General features: G+C 47.4%; 1 protein-coding gene across 4 annotated transcripts in view; it reads left to right on the top strand.

Moving 5' to 3' along the window:
- LOC311511860 (uncharacterized protein) overlaps positions 1 to 17,378 on the top strand; it is a 55,459-nt gene that overhangs the window by 3,422 nt on the left and 34,659 nt on the right. For 2 of the 4 annotated variants that reach the window (XR_014709353.1, XM_084612782.1), the window contains exons 2-3: positions 249 to 353; positions 1,961 to 3,398. The gene's annotated coding sequence lies outside the window, so the exon portion shown is untranslated. Of the gene's footprint in view, positions 1 to 248; positions 354 to 1,960; positions 3,399 to 14,413; positions 14,670 to 17,378 lie in introns of those variants that run through there. The other 2 variants (XR_014709354.1, XR_014709355.1) reach the window with 1 other exon arrangement.

Genomic DNA, 17,378 nt, shown 5'->3' with positions numbered 1-17,378 from the left:
GCCTGCACACAACTCCAGCATTGTTTATGTCCCAGTCAACATCACACACGCTTCCCCACTGCTGGTTGCGGAAGCACCTCGACTCTCCCAGCACAGTGACTCGAGCCATTCACCACTCGGAGCTGAGCTTGCTCTGAAATGGTCAAACCTACAAGTGAACCATGGGAATAAAGACATAGAGAAGGGGAGATTAGGTCTGACCCATGAATGTCCTTTCTAGCATCCTTTATATTCACATGTGTTTACAGTGGGATGTTCCCTATCTCCTGAGGACCTGGAGCTGACCAGCTCTTTGCCCTGAGCTAGGGCTTAGAATATACATTTCAACAGCTGAAAATCCTAACTGTATAAAGGTAATGAGTTCTCTTCAGCTCAGACTATTTGCAGCAAGGGCTTCACAAAAAATATGACGATTTCCCAGTTGAACATATACCTCCCTTTCAAATTGCTTAAGCTATTTGTAGAAACTCTACCCATAATTCCTTCCTTCACAGGTGGGTGAGGCTGTGTGTGACCCGCACTATACATGGATTGCACTAGAGCAGTTGAAACCACTTCAAAAACCAATTTATTGAACCTGTGCAAACCCCATGTAGATGTTCTCATTTTGAATTTGGCAGTTTTGAGGTTAGCTTCCCCCTGCCAGAACAGGAACAAACAGAACCAAGATAAGTGTAGACACGCCAGCTGGCATGGTTTTCATTCAGCTTGCAAACAGCACTTTAGTTAACCCAGTGCGGGTTTGCCCCCCACTCCTCCTGTTAGGAGGAGGTTCCAGAACCTGCCTCCTCCTCTTTCATTTTCTGTAGCTCTTCACCCTCTCTGGTGTCCTCCCTCCCCCGCACAATGTATTTATAGAGAGCATTCAGATCCCCTCTCAGCCTGCGATTCACCATGCTGAACAAGTCAAGCCCTTCCAGTCCCCTCTCATAAGACTGTCCTCCCCTGGTCATCCTAGCAGCTCTTCTCTGCACTTGGTCCAGCCTGAATTCATATTTCTAGTACATGGCTGACCAGAGTCGTGCACAATTTTCCAGATGAGGCCTTCCCAGTGCCTTGTACTATGGCATTAACCCTTCCCTCTCTCGACTGGAAATACCTCTGCTTTGCCCCCCAGCCCCACCCCCCCTCCTTCTGCAGCTGTGAAGCTCTTCACCCAGGGGAGCAGCTTCAAGGAATCTTTACTCCCCTCCCTCCCCCCGCCCCCAGCACACACAACCAACCTCCTTTCCCAGGCCTAGTTGTGCAGTTTTTTTGGTAGGGGGAGCAGAGTCATTCTGGGCTGCTGGACTACTCCTGCTCCCCCGTGCATTCTTGGTCATCTCTTCCATCCCAGAACTGGAAATCAAACCCAGGAATCCAGGCTCCCAGCCCCCCTGCTCTAATCGCTAGACCCCACTCCCCTACCAGAGCCAGTGATAGAATCCAGGAGTCTGGGCTTCCAGCCTCCCATGCTCTAACCCACTAGACCCTACTTCCCTCCGCCCCCCCCCAACCCACTAGACCCCACTTCCCTCCAGTCCCCTCCCCACTCTAACTCACTAGACCCCACTTCCTCCCAAGAGCTGGGGACAGAATCCAGGAGTCCCGACTCCCAGCACCCCTTGCTCTAACCACTAGACCCCACTTCCCCCCCAACATTAGGAATAAACCCAGGTGGCTGGATTCCCAGGGAAATACAACAACTAAGTCTTCAAAAGTCTCTGGAGTAAAAGATGCCAGAGAAACATTATTTATGAGGTTTTTAAAATCTCTGTGCAACCAAACACCTGGAGAAAAGGGCACTCACCCCAGAGCCAGCCCAGCAGGGCGAGCAGCGCTGTGTTCCCAGTCCCATAACCCCTGGCGACCATCTCCAGAGCCCTCGCTGTGAGCTGTGTGGCCCCCCAGTGAGGATTGCTCGGTGGGGAAGGGAGGGCCTGGTTCTGGGCTTCTCCAATCTGTGGGTTTCATTTCTCAGGCTGGCCAAAGCTGCAGCTGCTGTTTTCCTGCATGAGATGTTTGATGCGCCAGACTCGCAAGTACAGGAAGGGGTGTGAGAAGGCACCTGTGCAGAGCCCAGGGGGGTATGAAATGAGCCTCCTGGCAAGACCCTGCACCCCATGGCAACTGCTACAATTCATGCCCAATGCATCTCACTGCAGGGACAGCCTCAGGCACCATCTGGCGGGGCTTAGCTTGGTAAACCTCGCCCACTCCCATCTTCCCCTCTCTGCATCTGCTTGCAGCCCCCCCAGCACGCGCTGCATAATCTCTCCCCCTATCTCTGCACCTGCTGGTGCCCCCCAGTCCTTCCCGCTGCCTCTGCACCTGCTCCCCCCAAACAAGGGGGCAGACGGTCAGTGTTTCACTCACGCTGTCATGCAAACAGTGTCCTGGCAGGGACTCGAGGAGCGAGGAAGGAGTTCCTGGCTGGCTGCTGGGTGCTGAGCCTGAAGCAAGCTGTTGTCTGCAGGGCCTGGAAGCTGGAGAATAGCTTCTGGCTGGCTGCCAGGGCTCAACTAAGATGAGCTATGGGGAAGTGGCCCAAAGAAATGTAGAGCAGTAATTAGTTAAGGGGCGCAGCACAAGGCTGCTATACTTCAAGGATCCCTGGTTTTGGACCCAAAGCAGTGGGTAGGACCAGGTCCCCCACCAGCCTCTGGGGGAAGTGGCTATGCCCTAAGGAAGGGAATTAGAATGGTGGCACCACAGGGAAGGGGGCTGCCCTGGGACTGACTCAGCGGGGAGCTGTGGTCAGTGAACTGAGTCCAAGAGGGGTGCTGCAAGTAGAGGCAAGGAGACCCAGGGAAGAAGCCCTTGGGGCGCTGCTCAATTCCAGAGTAGGAACCTTGCAACCTAGCCAGACCGAGCGAGGGTACCGTGATGGGCGCCGTTGTGTTGCTTAAAGACTGAGCCCAGGGAGGGATATAGGAAGATGCACCAGCTGAAGGGGGACTGAGATAGGCCACCATTGGACTAATTAGGGGTGTCAGCCCAGGAAGGGTTAGAGGTTGATACCAGTGGAGAGGGTATCATGATGGTCCCTATTGGACTGTTAAAGACTGAGCCCAGGGAGAGCTGCAGGACATTTTGGATTGTGTACCCCAGAAGAGGTTTGTTTGTTTCGCACACAGACTTGGCTCACTGAAGACCTGCCTGACAAGTGCAGCAGCCAATGGGGGCACCATGAGCTGAGAAAAACTGCGGGCATCCACGCACCTGACCAGGGGGTGCTTGTGAGAGGTGGGTGCCAGCTCATTATAGTGGTACCAGAAGTGGGGATCATTACAGAGACATTCAAGAAAGTTTTTTAAAAGGCACAGAGAGAAGAGAAAAGCATTTCACACCACAGATTGTCACCAACCAAACTGCAGAACCCCCTGCTCTGGAGTCTTACAGCAAACCAGCCATCACTGGTAAGCCAATCAGAAGGGATTCTTTAACCATGTGATTTTTTTTGTGGAATCACACGTCACTGATCAGTAAATTGCATCACAGTTTCCTAAACCAATCAGAAGGATTTTCTAACCCCATGGATTTTGACGGAATTATTCAGCAGAGCATATTAAATTGTAAATTAAAGATAAAATACTAATTCCAATGAGTATGTATGTAGGTTTCTTTATCAATTTTTTTACAATACCTATGTAAATTCAGCAGTTAACCTTATTTGTTTCTTAATTTGGACCGGGAATAAAATGTCCTCTTTCTCCACAATTCTTTTAGCATTTGTCTTTAAAAACTGGTAGGCTGGCCCTAATGGAATTACATGCCTAAATTTTATTCCAATTTCCCTTATTCCATATACTCAAATAATGTATTTCTTCCTAACCTTTTATATTTATTGGAAATTAGCACCTATTGGTTTAAGATGTATTAGGGGCCTCTTAATTTTTGTAAAGTTTTTGACAAACAGATACATTTTAAAAAAAAGTAGGAAAACATGCAACACACACCCATCACTCCCAACCCCAAATAAGTGTATGTTCAAGCCAGCTTGTTCACTATTTATAGATAACCCCTTTAAACATACATTCAAAGTAGTTTTATATTATTTTATAGATGTGTCTTTCTCACACATGCTTGTTTTTCAGCATTGTTTCATACAAAACACACACAATACCTCACTCAAAGGAAATCTAATGGTGAAAATTCATTAATATGTCCATTCGTGAGAGAAAATGCAGGCCTAGTTTTAGCTACTTTTTTATTCCTCTGTCCTCAAACTATGCCCTTTTTGGTAAGATCTGAAATGTGGATTAATTAAAGTTGTCATAGAATCATAGAATATCAGGGTTGGAAGGGACCCCAGAAGGTCATCTAGTCCAACCCCTGCTCAAAGCAGGACCAATTCCCAGTTAAATCATCCCAGCCAGGGCTTTGTCAAGCCTGACCTTAAAAACCTCTAAGGAAGGAGATTCTACCACCTCCCTAGGTAACGCATTCCAGTGTTTCACCACCCTCTTAGTGAAAAAGTTTTTCCTAATATCCAATCTAAACCTCCCCCACTGCAACTTGAGACCATTACTCCTCATTCTGTCATCTGCTACCATTGAGAACAGTCTAGAGCCATCCTCTTTGGAACCCCCTTTCAGGTAGTTGAAAGCAGCTATCAAATCCCCCCTCATTCTTCTCTTCTGCAGGCTAAACAATCCCAGCTCCCTCAGCCTCTCCTCATAACTCATGTGTTCCAGTCCCCTAATCATTTTTGTTGCCCTTCGCTGGACTCTCTCCAATTTATCCACATCCTTCTTGAAGTGTGGGGCCCAAAACTGGACACAGTACTCCAGATGAGGCCTCACCAATGTCGAATAGAGGGGAACGATCACGTCCCTCGATCTGCTCGCTATGCCCCTACTTATACATCCCAAAATGCCATTGGCCTTCTTGGCAACAAGGGCACACTGCTGACTCATATCCAGCTTCTCGTCCACTGTCACCCCTAGGTCCTTTTCCGCAGAACTGCTGCCTAGCCATTCGGTCCCTAGTCTGTAGCTGTGCATTGGGTTCTTCCGTCCTAAGTGCAGGACCCTGCACTTATCCTTATTGAACCTCATCAGATTTCTTTTGGCCCAATCCTCCAATTTGTCTAGGTCCGTCTGTATCCTATCCCTCCCCTCCAGCGTATCTACCACTCCTCCCAGTTTAGTATCATCCACAAATTTGCTGAGAGTGCAATCCACACCATCCTCCAGATCATTTATGAGTGTGTACTAAGTTGTGTGTACTAAGTAAAATAAAAACAGCAATGGAGTATTTGGGAACCCTATATGTTAGTATTTGAGAGACAATAGCTACAAACAACATTTTATTCTCAAGATTTAGCAGTAAATATTTTGCATTAATAACGTATTTGGCACATTTAGCAACATACACAAAAGAGATTAACAATCACTAAACACTTAGATATGCACACACACACACACTGGTACACAGAGTTATCTGATAATCAGAGCAATCTGAAAAACTGTTAATTTTTTTCATTTTATTTATCATCACACTGAAGCAGCACCAAGGTATTAATGTTCTTTCTCTTATAAAAAAAATATTATATTATGTCACGCTGTCTGGAGTGGCTCACGACTGTGAATGCTACCTCAGGGCAGACTGCCAGAACACAGGGCAGACCCCCCAAGCTGGTGGCGTGTTCTATAATTAGTTTTCACCAAACCAATAACAAATGTGATCTCCTGGATCACTGAACCAGTCATGCCACTGAGTCACAGACAGTTCCCTTAGACTCTCCAGCCTATCTTGCCACCCAGACAAACTGGACTTTGTGATAAAACAGTCACTTAATCCAAAAATCACAAATATTTTAGGTTACTCCCAGTCCCAAGAGGCCAGTCACTCACCCAGATCAATTGGTATCCTAGATCTTACACCAAAGACAATGCTGGCAGCCAATTCTATAGTAAACTAACTAAAGTTTTATTAGCAAAGAAAAGGAAATGACAGTTATTGAGAGGTTAAAGCAGGTAAAATATAATAACAGGTGAATCACAGTCTATAATTCCAAATGGTGGCAGAGATGTAATAACCAGCCAGTTTCCCAAAAGGATCTCAGGGCTACCCAGATTAACCCAGGTTATTCCAGCTGTTAGAATCCAAACAGCCCAGAGATGAAGGATCTTTCCCTAATGCCATACTTATAGCTTCTTCTCACAGCAAGCAAACTCACAGGGTCACTACCCATGAGGGCTCTTCCTTTGATTACACAGAGTGAGGAATACACTTAGCGTCTTTGACCTCCGATCACCACACACAATGATCACTTGCCTTAAAATTTTCTGTTAAAGTTCTTCATTTGCATTCCACCAGGCTTCTTTTTCGTTTGATAGGTTATTTAGTTACAGGGATATACACTGTGGATGTTTGCTATTACATTATAACAGGATACAGATAAGTGAAAAGAATGCATGTAACATCCCAGTAGTTTTCATGAAGTTTAAACACCAAAAACACTCTCATTTACCAATCATTTGGATCTGTATTAATACACAAGTGAATTGGTCTGCCTTCCAACTATGGATTTATAAACACTCAGTGAGTCCTGGGGCTTTGGCATGAGCTGGCACCTGGTCTGCCAGCCTCACATATGATGCCTTTAAAACCATAACCTCTAATGCAGTGGTGGGCAACCTGTGGCCCATGGGCCGCATGCAGCCCATCGGAGTAATCTGATTGCGGGCTGCAAGACATTTTGCTAACGTCCGCAGGCATGGCCCCCCACAGCTCCCACCACTGCTCTAACGCTCCCTCCCCATGCCTCAACCCCACCTCTCATAAATGTTACTGTTTTGTCCTAACCAAAGAGGTGAAATAAAATGTACATTACAATGCTGAAAAGAGAAACTAGCTCGACTTTTTCAATAAAAGCATTCACTTGTTTTTGAAGTGATCCCTACATGAATTACTCAACATGCGAAAAAAACCCAACAACAACAATCTTCTCTAAGGGCAGTTTACAAGGATATGATATAAGCTCATCAATTGTAAATGGTGAAGAAAGTTTCCAGGATACATAAACCTTTGATCATTTACCAAGAGGTTTTACAATAAAAATATCAACCCTGCAAAGCCAAGCCTGAGCTTTGTAATGGCATAAAGGAGAGAGATAAAGTCTGTAGCATCTGACACTGTCTGAAAAAGCTTGTCACCCCACACCCTACCCCATGCCTCTTTTCCTGACCTTTTTTTTATCTGAAACAGCCATCTCCTTCTTCTCCTGCAGCTAAATTCACTGTTTTTAATCACATCAAGCAGCATTTTACAAAATAAACTATCATAAACTTTTCAAAGTTGAATATGAAAAAAACAGGAACCTAGGAATAAAAGACCTGACATAGATTTGTGGGGCGGTTTGACTATGGACTGAAATCTTTTTTTGTTTAGTGTAACAGTTTTATATCCATTCTTTGTTAGTTGCCTTGCTTTAGAGAGGGCCAGCCTTTGTCATACAGAAACATTCGCTGAACTTCAGAAGGCTTTATTGCCCCACATCATTTTGCCAAATTGCTAATAATTTTGTCAAGGTGTATGGGGATCGGCTGTGGGGTGGGGGATGTTTTTTCAGATAACAGGCTACAGACTTCATCTCTCTCCTACATGCAGTTACAAAGCTTTTCAAATTTGATATTTTTTATCTGCAAATGACAGTGGGAATTAAACTGTGCCCTGAAATCTAACATTTTCTTCACAATTTACAAACGAGGTTTATTAAGAGATTTATGTACCATCTTTGTAATCTGCCTTTAGAGGAGTCTTTTGTTCATGGGTTTGTTTTTTATGGGGGTTTGCGTGCTGGGTAATTCATTCTTAAGAACAAGTTTATGCTCTTATTTAAAAGGTTGGGATAGTCTTGCTTTTAAATATTACAATGTAATTTTTATTTCACCAGACTTCTTTCTCTTTGCTTAAGACAAAACCATGAAGTTTATCAGAGGTATGGTGGAGGCAAGAAGTTGCTAAGAGGTTAAAGTTTTAAAGGCACTATGCAATGTGCATTTTGATAAAATCACAGAGAAATTAATATTTTGGGGCCACTCCAATTGATGATAAAAATGGAAAAAAGTAATTGTCATACAGCTGTATAAAATATTGCTACAAAAGTAAAGATGTTGGTGCATTTTGATTATAACACAGGGCTTTTTTAGCATGTCTGAGTTGGGGGTTTTGACGCAGTGAGCTGCACAGTGCTAACAATGACTTTACCCCTCTACCCCTTTTAGGTTTCATGTTTCGTCATTGCTGTTCTTTTAGAGTCCAATATGTGTCTTAGGATATTAATGAACAAAAATTGTAGTTGCTTTTGAAGTACTTCTGTAAAATATCACTAAAGATGTAAAGACAAGCATTGTGATTATGTTACATTGTTTGTCATCCCAGTCAGAGATGACCAGCCTCTGCATGTATACCCATTCCACCTGACGCCTTTGGAAGTGTTTATTTACTGACTCATGAGAGGAGACATGATTGCTATCTATAAACATATCAGGGGGATGAATACCACGGAGGGAGAAGAATTATTTAAGCTCAGTACCAATGTAGACACAAGAACAAATGGATATAAACTGGCCATCAGCAAGTTTAGTCTTGAAATTAGACGAAGGTTTCTAACCATCAGAGGAGTGAAGTTCTGGAACAGCCTTCCAAGGGAAGCAGTGGGGGCAAAAGACCTATCTGGCTTCAAGACTAAGCTTGATAAGTTTATGGAGGGGATGATATGATGCGATAGCTTAATTTTGGCAATTAATTGATCTTCAACTGTTAGCGGTAGATATGCCCAATGGCCTGTGATGGGATGTTAGATGGGGTGGGATCTGAGTTACTACAGAGAAGTCTTTCCTGGGTGTCTGGCTGGTGAGTCTTGCCCACATGCTCAGGGTTTAGCTCAGGGGTCGGCAACCTTTCAGAAGTGGTGTGCCGAGTCTTCATTTATTCACTTTAATTTAAGGTTTCGCGTGACAGTAATACATTTTAAAATTTTTTAGAAGGTCTCTCTCTATAAGTCTATATATTGTATAACTAAACTATACGTCGTACGTAAAGTAAACAAGGTTTTCAAAATGTTTAAGAAGCTTCATTTAAAATTAAATTCAAATGCTGATCTTATGCCACTGGCCCGCTCGGCCCACTGCCGGCCCAGGGTTCCGTTCACCTAGGCCGGCAGCAGGATGGGCAGGGCCTGCGGCCGGGATGCCGGCTAGCAAGGTGCCGGCAGCCAGAACCCCAGACCGGCAGTGGGCTGAGCAGGGCCGGTGGCCAGGACCCCAGACCAGCAGTGGGCTGAGCGGCTCAGTCTGCTGCCACTCAGCCCGCTGCTGGTCTGGGATTTCGTCCACCGGCTCCTGCCAGCCAGGGTCCCGGCTGCCAGCCAGCCCCGCTCAGCCCGCTGCCGGTCTGGGATCCCAGCCCTGCCCACATAGAGTGGGTACCTACCTTCTCCCTGGTTCTAACCCATTCTCTTCCTCTCTCTCTGCACTGAGCTGAGGGTGGGAGTGCACTGAGCACAGGGCTGGGGGTGAAGGAGCAGGCTGGGGGTTGGGGTGTAGGGTCTGGCCAGGAGCTAGAATGAGGGAGGGGGCTCAGGGTTGGGGCAGGAGGTTTGGGTGTGGAGTGCTTACCTGGGCAGCTCCTATTTGGTGCGAGTGATGCAGGTGGGAATGTGCGGGGGGCGGGTTGCAGGAGCTCCCATTTGGTGCTCAGGGTGTGGGTGGGAATGCGGGGGGTGCAAGAGTCAGGGCATGAGGTGTAGGGGTGTGTGAGGAGGGTGCAGGAGTCAGGGCAGAGGGCTGGGGGCATGTGAGTGGGGTGCAGGAGTCAAGGCATGGAGTGGGGGGGGGCTGGGTATGTGTGGGGGGTGCTGGAGTCAGGGCTGGGGTCGGGGGTTGCAGGGGTCAGTGCACGAGGCTGGAGTGTGTGGGATGGGTGCAGGGGTCAGGGCAGAGAGCTGGGAGGGTGTAGGGAGGTGCAGGGGTCAGGGCAGAGGGCTGGGAGGGTGTGTGGGGGTGTGCAGGGGTCAGGGCAGGGGGCTGGGGTGTGTGTGAGGGGGGTGTAAGGGTCAGGGAAGAGGGCTGGGGGTGTGGGCTGGGGTCGTGGGGGTGCTCTCAGCCCCCTGCTCAGAGAGGCTCATGGCAGGGGGCTGGAGGGGATATGCCCTGATTCCACCTCCCTTCCCCAAGGCCCTGTCCCCACCTCGTCTCCGTCTCCTCCCCAGAGCAGCCAGCGGGCTCAGGCTCCACTTCTCCTCCTCCCTCTCAAGGACCATCAGCTGATCGGTGGCAGGGAGGTAGGGGAGGAGGGGCAGGAATCCAGCACACTGGGGGAAGAGGTGGGGGCAGGGGGAACTTGCCTGCCTTGCAGCAGCAGCTGGCAGGACCAAGCTTCTTCACCCTGCCCCCGCGGGGGGCGGGACGGAGAAGAGCAGGCCGGGGTGGGCAGGATTTTTAATGGCACGCTGCTGCCTGCCGGGGTCCTGGCCTGGGTTCGGCAGCGGGCTGAGCAGGGTCAGCGGCTGGGACCCGGCAGGCAGCAGCATGCCATTAAAAATCGGCTCACGTGCCATAGGTTGCCGACCCCTGGTTTAGCTGATCGCCATATTTGGGGTCAGGAAGGAATTTTCCTCCAGGGCACATTCGCAGAGGCCTGAGGGTTTTTCGCCTTCCTCTGCAGCATGGGGCACGGGTCACTTGCTGGAGGATTCTTTGCACCTTGAAGTCTTTAAACATAATTTGAAGACTTAAATAGCTCAGACATAAGTTAGGGGTTTGTTACAGGAGTGGGTGGGTGAGATTCTGTGGCCTGCGTTGTGCAGGAGGTCAGACTAGATGATCATAATGGTCCCTTCTGACCTTAAAGTCTATGCTTCTATGAACTCCCCTGTGAAAAAGTGATTAGAAACACTGGAAAAACAAAAGTGGGAATATAATGCCTCATGAGGTTGAGAAGGGTTTCTGTCTGACACATGCTTACCCATGTTAAACCTTGATATCTAATAAAAATACATACAGGCTGTTTTGCTAAATAAAGATTTCAAACATTTGTTAAAATGCCCCTCCAAGTTTTTTTATCCTCATGCCCTGTGTTTTCATGTTACCTTTAAAAGTCTGCGTTCCTCTGTATGTGTGTATGTGTGGGTAGGTCCATTTCATGGTTTTTTTCATTTCTTTTTTTGTATTTTGCTAAATGTGCCGAATAGGTTAATAATGTGAAACATTTACTGCTAAATTGTTTAAGAAACATTGAATCTTAAGAAGAACATTTAGTTTGTAGCTACTCCTTCTCAGATACTAAAATACAGGTTTTTCTAATACGCCATTGCTGTTTTTATTTTCTTTAGTAAATTCAAGTTTAATCTCTTTAATTCATCTACATGCCATACCCTAAATTCGGAAGGAGTTACAGGAGTTAACAAAAAGGGTATCATTTATGAAAAGACTGAGAGCAAAACCTGTGCAAAGGTTGTTGCAGCTTCGTGGTTAGGGCACTCTCTGACGATGTGGGAGATTGAGGACCCAGTCTGTACGTGCAAATGCCTGTTTCCTTATTTAGCCACAGTGGAACATCTTCAACAGCAGAAACTGAGGAAGCCCCATGCCAGAATGTCCATGACCTAGTGGTTTGGGCACTTGCCTAAGATATGGAAGATCCTTGTTCAAATCTTTTCGTATGCATCCGATGAAGTGAGCTGTAGCTCACGAAAGCTCATGCTCAAATAAATTGGTTAGTCGCTAAGGTGCCACAAGTCCTCCTTTTCTTTTTGCGAATACAGACTAACACGGCTGTTACTCTGAGACTTGAACTAGGGGTCTCCTGCATCCCAGATGAGTACCCTCACTGGTGGGCTAGAATTTATGAGGGAGTGTGATGGTCTATACTGCTATGGTCACCACTTTTATAAAGCTATGATACATTTTCTACAAAGTATGCCTTGTGAGATATCATTTGAAAACTCATTATCTGCTGAATATTATTGTACTGGTAAAATGTGTGTATCAATATTGTATGAGAAGTTATTAGATTAAGACAAGATTAAGACAAGCAGTCACAAACTAGGTTTTCAGAGACAAAGACATACCCCACTCAGGTGTTAAAGGGCCATCACCTACTTACGTGGCCATTCTCCAGCAAATGGAAAGAGTAAACAAGAAATTTACATTGCATCACAGGAACCTTTCAAACCTCATGTCCACAAGAGACAGCTTGTCACCTGCACCCCAGCTGGGGGTAATCCTTGAAGAAGGGAGAGGGATATAAATATTAGAGACAGTGACCTCCAACTCACCTCTCCTCCCATCTCTCTGCTCATGATATTGTCGTGGAAAAATCACCACGCATTGTGTTTGGTTCAGAACAAGCCTGAAAGCCAACTTTATTCAAGCATGCGCATACAGGGAGAGTCAGCTGGAGCTGCTCTTTCGTAAACAGAGATACAGGAGCTTATATTGCTGAAAACCACAATTTGTTAAACCCACTTCCTTCAACAGTGTTTTCCTTATTTGGCATATAGTGCAAGCTTCAAGAGTAGCTTTGCCTTATTTGAAGTTTAGCAAAAACAAGCTTTTCCTGTTATTGACAAGTGTTTTCCTTTGTGGTTAATGTTTTTTCTAACTTCTAGCGGTTATAGTTACATCTCTTAAGCTGTGCTCTTTGTAATCGACCCTCAGTGGAATTTTCACACTCTGTTCTTATGCTTCATATACACCGTTAGCTTGACCAAAGTTTTAGGCCTAGAAGTTTAGGCATACTAGATTTTCCTTTACATTCCCCCATTTGGTGCCTTTTTTGGCACCACTGATTGGGCCTAAACTTCTATAGCCATGAGCTTGTTAATTTCCTCCTTTTTGTCCTCCTGTTCTTTTGCCCAAACTGTGTCACACATTTCATTTACAATCATTATTGCCACCTGATTCCTTGCACCAAGGTTGTCAGGTCTGGGGCTGGATGGGCAATGATAAATACATTTCTTACAGCAACAATAGCATAACCCTATGCTAAACAGCAGTAAAAGCAACAGCATTCCCATGGTGATAATATGATGCAGTTGGGGTTGTTGTATAGCTTTAGTCACAAAACACAATACATCAGTCTGGGTACACAAAGTAGACATTCTATAGGCAGTATAAAAGTCATTCTTTTTGGCTTGATATATATTTTGGAGCATGTGAATTTGTCCCTGTAATTCAGAAATTTTCTGAACCTCTGGTAGGATTGAAAGCAAATTTTGGAATCAGTCAGGTACTAAAGCAGTCCAGTTAAAGGGTATCTGGAACCTGAGGGCTAATTGTAGAGTTTTATCCACAGGCCAATAAATGATATGATTGCCTGCGCCTGTGGTGAAATTAAAATGTACATCATTCAAGGTGGTGGTCTCAACAAGCACACAGCTATTATTAGCTTGGAAAAGTAGGCGTCCTGTCGGGGTAGTCCCGTGTCCCATACCCTCCCAACAAATGTTGTCACGAACAGTGAAAACCTCTCCGGGTTTTAGTCTATGTATACACTGAAGTTGAGAGGGTCTAATGGCCAGAGTGTCCATTGGCTTCCAATCACTACCTAAATGTCGGGAGGTACTCCAGGAACACTGACTACAAATCGGTTGGGCATACCAGGTAGTTTAAGTTCCCAAATGTCTCGGTGAATTATCCAATCCCACATGCATCCTCCCCATGGACCCGGCAGGATTCGGTGGGTGGGAGCCCATACCCCTCCGATCAGCCCGTATGCTTGGAAGGAGCACTGTGAACATCTGCCTCTCCATTCAGGAAATCTCCAAGTGTGTCTCCACAGCCACAGATTGGATGGAACTCCTGAGGTATTTGTAAGTGCAGTAGGCCATGCCTGATATTCAAGATCCCTCTGAATGCCCGTAAGCTGGTCATTCAGAAAATCCTGTCCCTCCGAACAAGCCAGATCCCACTGCAATACCTTTCCAGTGCTGGTGATACCCAGTACCATTTCTGTTAACAGCTTCTGGGTCATTGAACTAAGGCCAGAGATAACGTATAATTCACCAACACCAGCCTGAACTTGGGCTTGCTGTGCTCCAGTAATAAGGCCCGTGTGAAGGGTTCATGTTTAGTTATTCCACCTGGAAGCAGGCGGGGCACACCCTGACTGTTTTGTAGAAGCAATGCACACATTGCTCTATCCAAGGACAAGGGCTAGATATGAACCATGAGAACTTGATTGTTGGGACAGTGACTGTGGGAAGCTTTCTTAGCCTGGGCTCAAGGCCTGAGAACCAGGATTGTAGTAGATAAAGGATGGTAAATAAGTATATTAATCAACGTCATACATTCCTTTGTGTATCTTTTTGCGGTAGCAGTGTGTAATGCTTAGGGGGGAGAAATATAATAAAAGGAGAAGGTGGAAGGCAGGGGGGCAGAACAGCCCATCTCAGCTGACCAGCCTGCTTGCTTGCATAAAGCTGTGTTCTGTCCCATCATTGAACCGCCACAACTGGCGCCCAAACGTGGGGCCCTCAGCACTCACCTCGCCCGGCAAGGGTTTCAGACGCGTCACTCATCCGCTTCGTGGATCCCGGTGAGTATTTTTCATTGTGGTAAGTATGGGAAGCTCCCTCTCTGCTTTGCAAGTGCAACACCGCAATGAACTGCAGTATTTGCTGCGTAAGGCTCAGCATGACTGACCCGCTCGAGCACTTACTCTCCTGCTACAGGAGGTGCGTGCCCAGTGCCCGTGGTACCCTGAAGCCGGAAGCCTTAAGCTAGCAGACTGGGAGCAATTGGGCCAGACATTGCACGAAGAGCCTCAGGCGCCCATGCAGGCTTTACATGCCTGGCACCTCTGTCGCGAAGCGATACTGCGTGTCACCTCGGATAGGCCCTCTCTCACGAGGCTGGTGATCCCGCCACGCCCGTCGGCTCCTGTAGCCATCCCCGTTGCAGCTCTCCCCCCTTCTACCGATGCAACCCAGCGTGTCGCTTCAGAAAGACCCTCTCCCGTACCCACAGCCCCCCCTCTCCTTGCTTTGTCCCCAGTGTCTTCATTACCACCGCCTCCCTTGCCTTCCCCACCGGAGCCGGTGTGTGATCACCCTCCGTCCATGGGGCCCCATGCTCCGGGGCCCCCCGGAGGGTCATCTGCATCTGCTCAGAAGCTTTTGCTGGTGCAACAAATGGTTCACGCAGCGAAAGCTTGATCAGATCTTACAGCGGAGGAGCTGGCTGATCTGTTCTCAGTTTGCCTGGTGACCTGGCAGAATGACGACCAGGGCAACCCCATGGGCACCTGGACCACTTTGCCATACTCGGTGGTTAGAGAGGTAAAGAAAGCAATTCGTGAGTTTGGCCTGACTAGCACCTTTGTGCGTGGTCTCATTGAAGGGATAGGTACTGGGTACTCCCTAATCCCTGAGGATTGGAAAATGCTGCTGCGCATGATGTTATCACCCAGTCAGTATGTTATTTGGATTAGTGAGTATCGGCAGATGGCAGAACGCCAAGCTCAGGTACATAGAGAGCACGGTATCATTTATGAGCATTTGGCAGGGGAGGGCCCGTTTGCTACTATTGAGATGCAGTCTCAACTCCCTCAGGCCGTCTTCCCCATTATTTCCACCTGTGCCCAGCATGCTTTCAGGAAGGTCCCGGATTCAGGCAAGCCTACCAAAAGCTTTATCAGTATCCGTCAGGGTGCCTCAGAGTCCTTTTTGGATTTTACCAACAGATTGCAGGAGGCTATCCTCCGACAGGTGGATAACACTGAGGCAGCTCACGAGCTCCTGTTAAAATTGGCAGTTGAAAATGCAAACGAGGATTGCCGCCGTGCTCTCCAGGCAGCGCAAGCCTCTGGTATTTTAGAGCTCTCAGACATGCTGCGGGCGTGCCAGAACATCGGCACACAAGCCCACAAGGCTGGAGTTCTGGCTGCCGCCCTGAGAAAAACCGGGAAGGAGGGGAAGCGTTGTTACCGCTGTGGTAAGGAGGGTCATTTTCAGCGGGAGTGCCGCTCATCTAAGGCACCAGCCCGACCCTCAAAGAAGTGCCCCAAGTGTGGGAAAGGTTATCCCTGGGCTAATCAGTGTTGTAGTGGGTCGGGAAACCGCGCGATGGGTCCCCCCCGAACCCAGGGCCAAATGGGGGTGTTTCCCACTCAGACAACCGCTCCTCTGCCTTAAAATCCGTAGACTCTATGAGGGCGGCAACTGCTGGAAGTGCAGGGCTTGATTTGATCATGCAGGAGGACACTGACTTTCGGCTTCCAGGGGAGGTCTGTGCCATACCTATACAGGTGACGGGACCTCTCCCTGCCGGCTTTGTAGGTCTTGTTCTCCCTCGCTCACATGCTGGGAAACAGGGCTTTTTTGTCATTCCAGGGGTCATTGATGCTGATTACACTGGCATTATTAAGGTTCAGGTGTGGACTCATCTTCCACAGTCACTCCCACATGGACGGTCAATTGCACAATTGATTTTAGTCCCCTATCAGGTGCCAGCTGCCGAGGATCGAACTCGGGGCAGAGGCGGCTTTGGATTGACGTTGTCTCACTCGCCGTCTCACAGCACGTCTTCTCCACTTGTTGCTCTGACAACGTCAGTCCGCCCCTCGAAACCTCAGTTCACACTTCTCTTAAATGATGTTCCTTTTACAGGGCTGGTGGACACTGGAGCTGACGTTACAGTGATTCATGATCTGGAGTGGCCGGTTAGTTGGCCTATGGTTCCTTCTAAAGAATTGTGGGGGATCGGGGGTAGTAAACCCGGGCGCCAAAGTTTGTCTTGGGTCACAGTCTCTAAACCGGGAGGCCGTACCCTTGCTACTATCCGCCCTTTTGTACTCCCTGTCCACCTCAATATTTGGGGCTGTGATTTACTTACAAAGTTAGACACCACCCTCGATATTAACATCTGATGGCCCAAAACCCTCCCTCACCCACTGTGCCCTCCGCATTACCCTTGGTATGGCAATCCTTAGAGCCCGTATGGATTGACCAGTGGCCCCTCCCTCTAGAAAAGCTAAAAGCGCTTCATTCGCTTGCGCAGCAGCATTTGCAAGCACAGCGACTGGAAAGCTCCACTAGTCCCTGGAACACCCCGGTGTTCGTTATTAAGAAAAAATCGGGTGCTTGGCGGCTGTTACATGATTTAAGGGAAATAAATAAACGCATCCAACCTATGGGCCCCTTGCAATTTGGCTTACCAAATCCAAATTTAATTCCTCAAACCAATCAACTTTGTGTGTTAGATTTAAAAGATTGTTTTTTCACCATCCCCCTTTGCCCACAAGATCGCGAAAAATTTGCATTTACAGTGCCACAATATAATAATCAGCAACCCTCTTAAAGGTATCAGTGGAAGGTCTTGCCCCAGGGAATGCAAAATAGTCCAACCTTGTGTCAGCTTTTTGTGGATCAGGCCCTTGCCCCTTTC

Source organism: Lepidochelys olivacea (genome assembly GCF_965140295.1).
Source record: "Lepidochelys olivacea isolate rLepOli2 genome assembly, chromosome: 23".
Classification (NCBI taxonomy): domain Eukaryota; kingdom Metazoa; phylum Chordata; order Testudines; family Cheloniidae; genus Lepidochelys; species Lepidochelys olivacea.
This window is presented reverse-complemented; position numbering and strand designations above follow the sequence as displayed.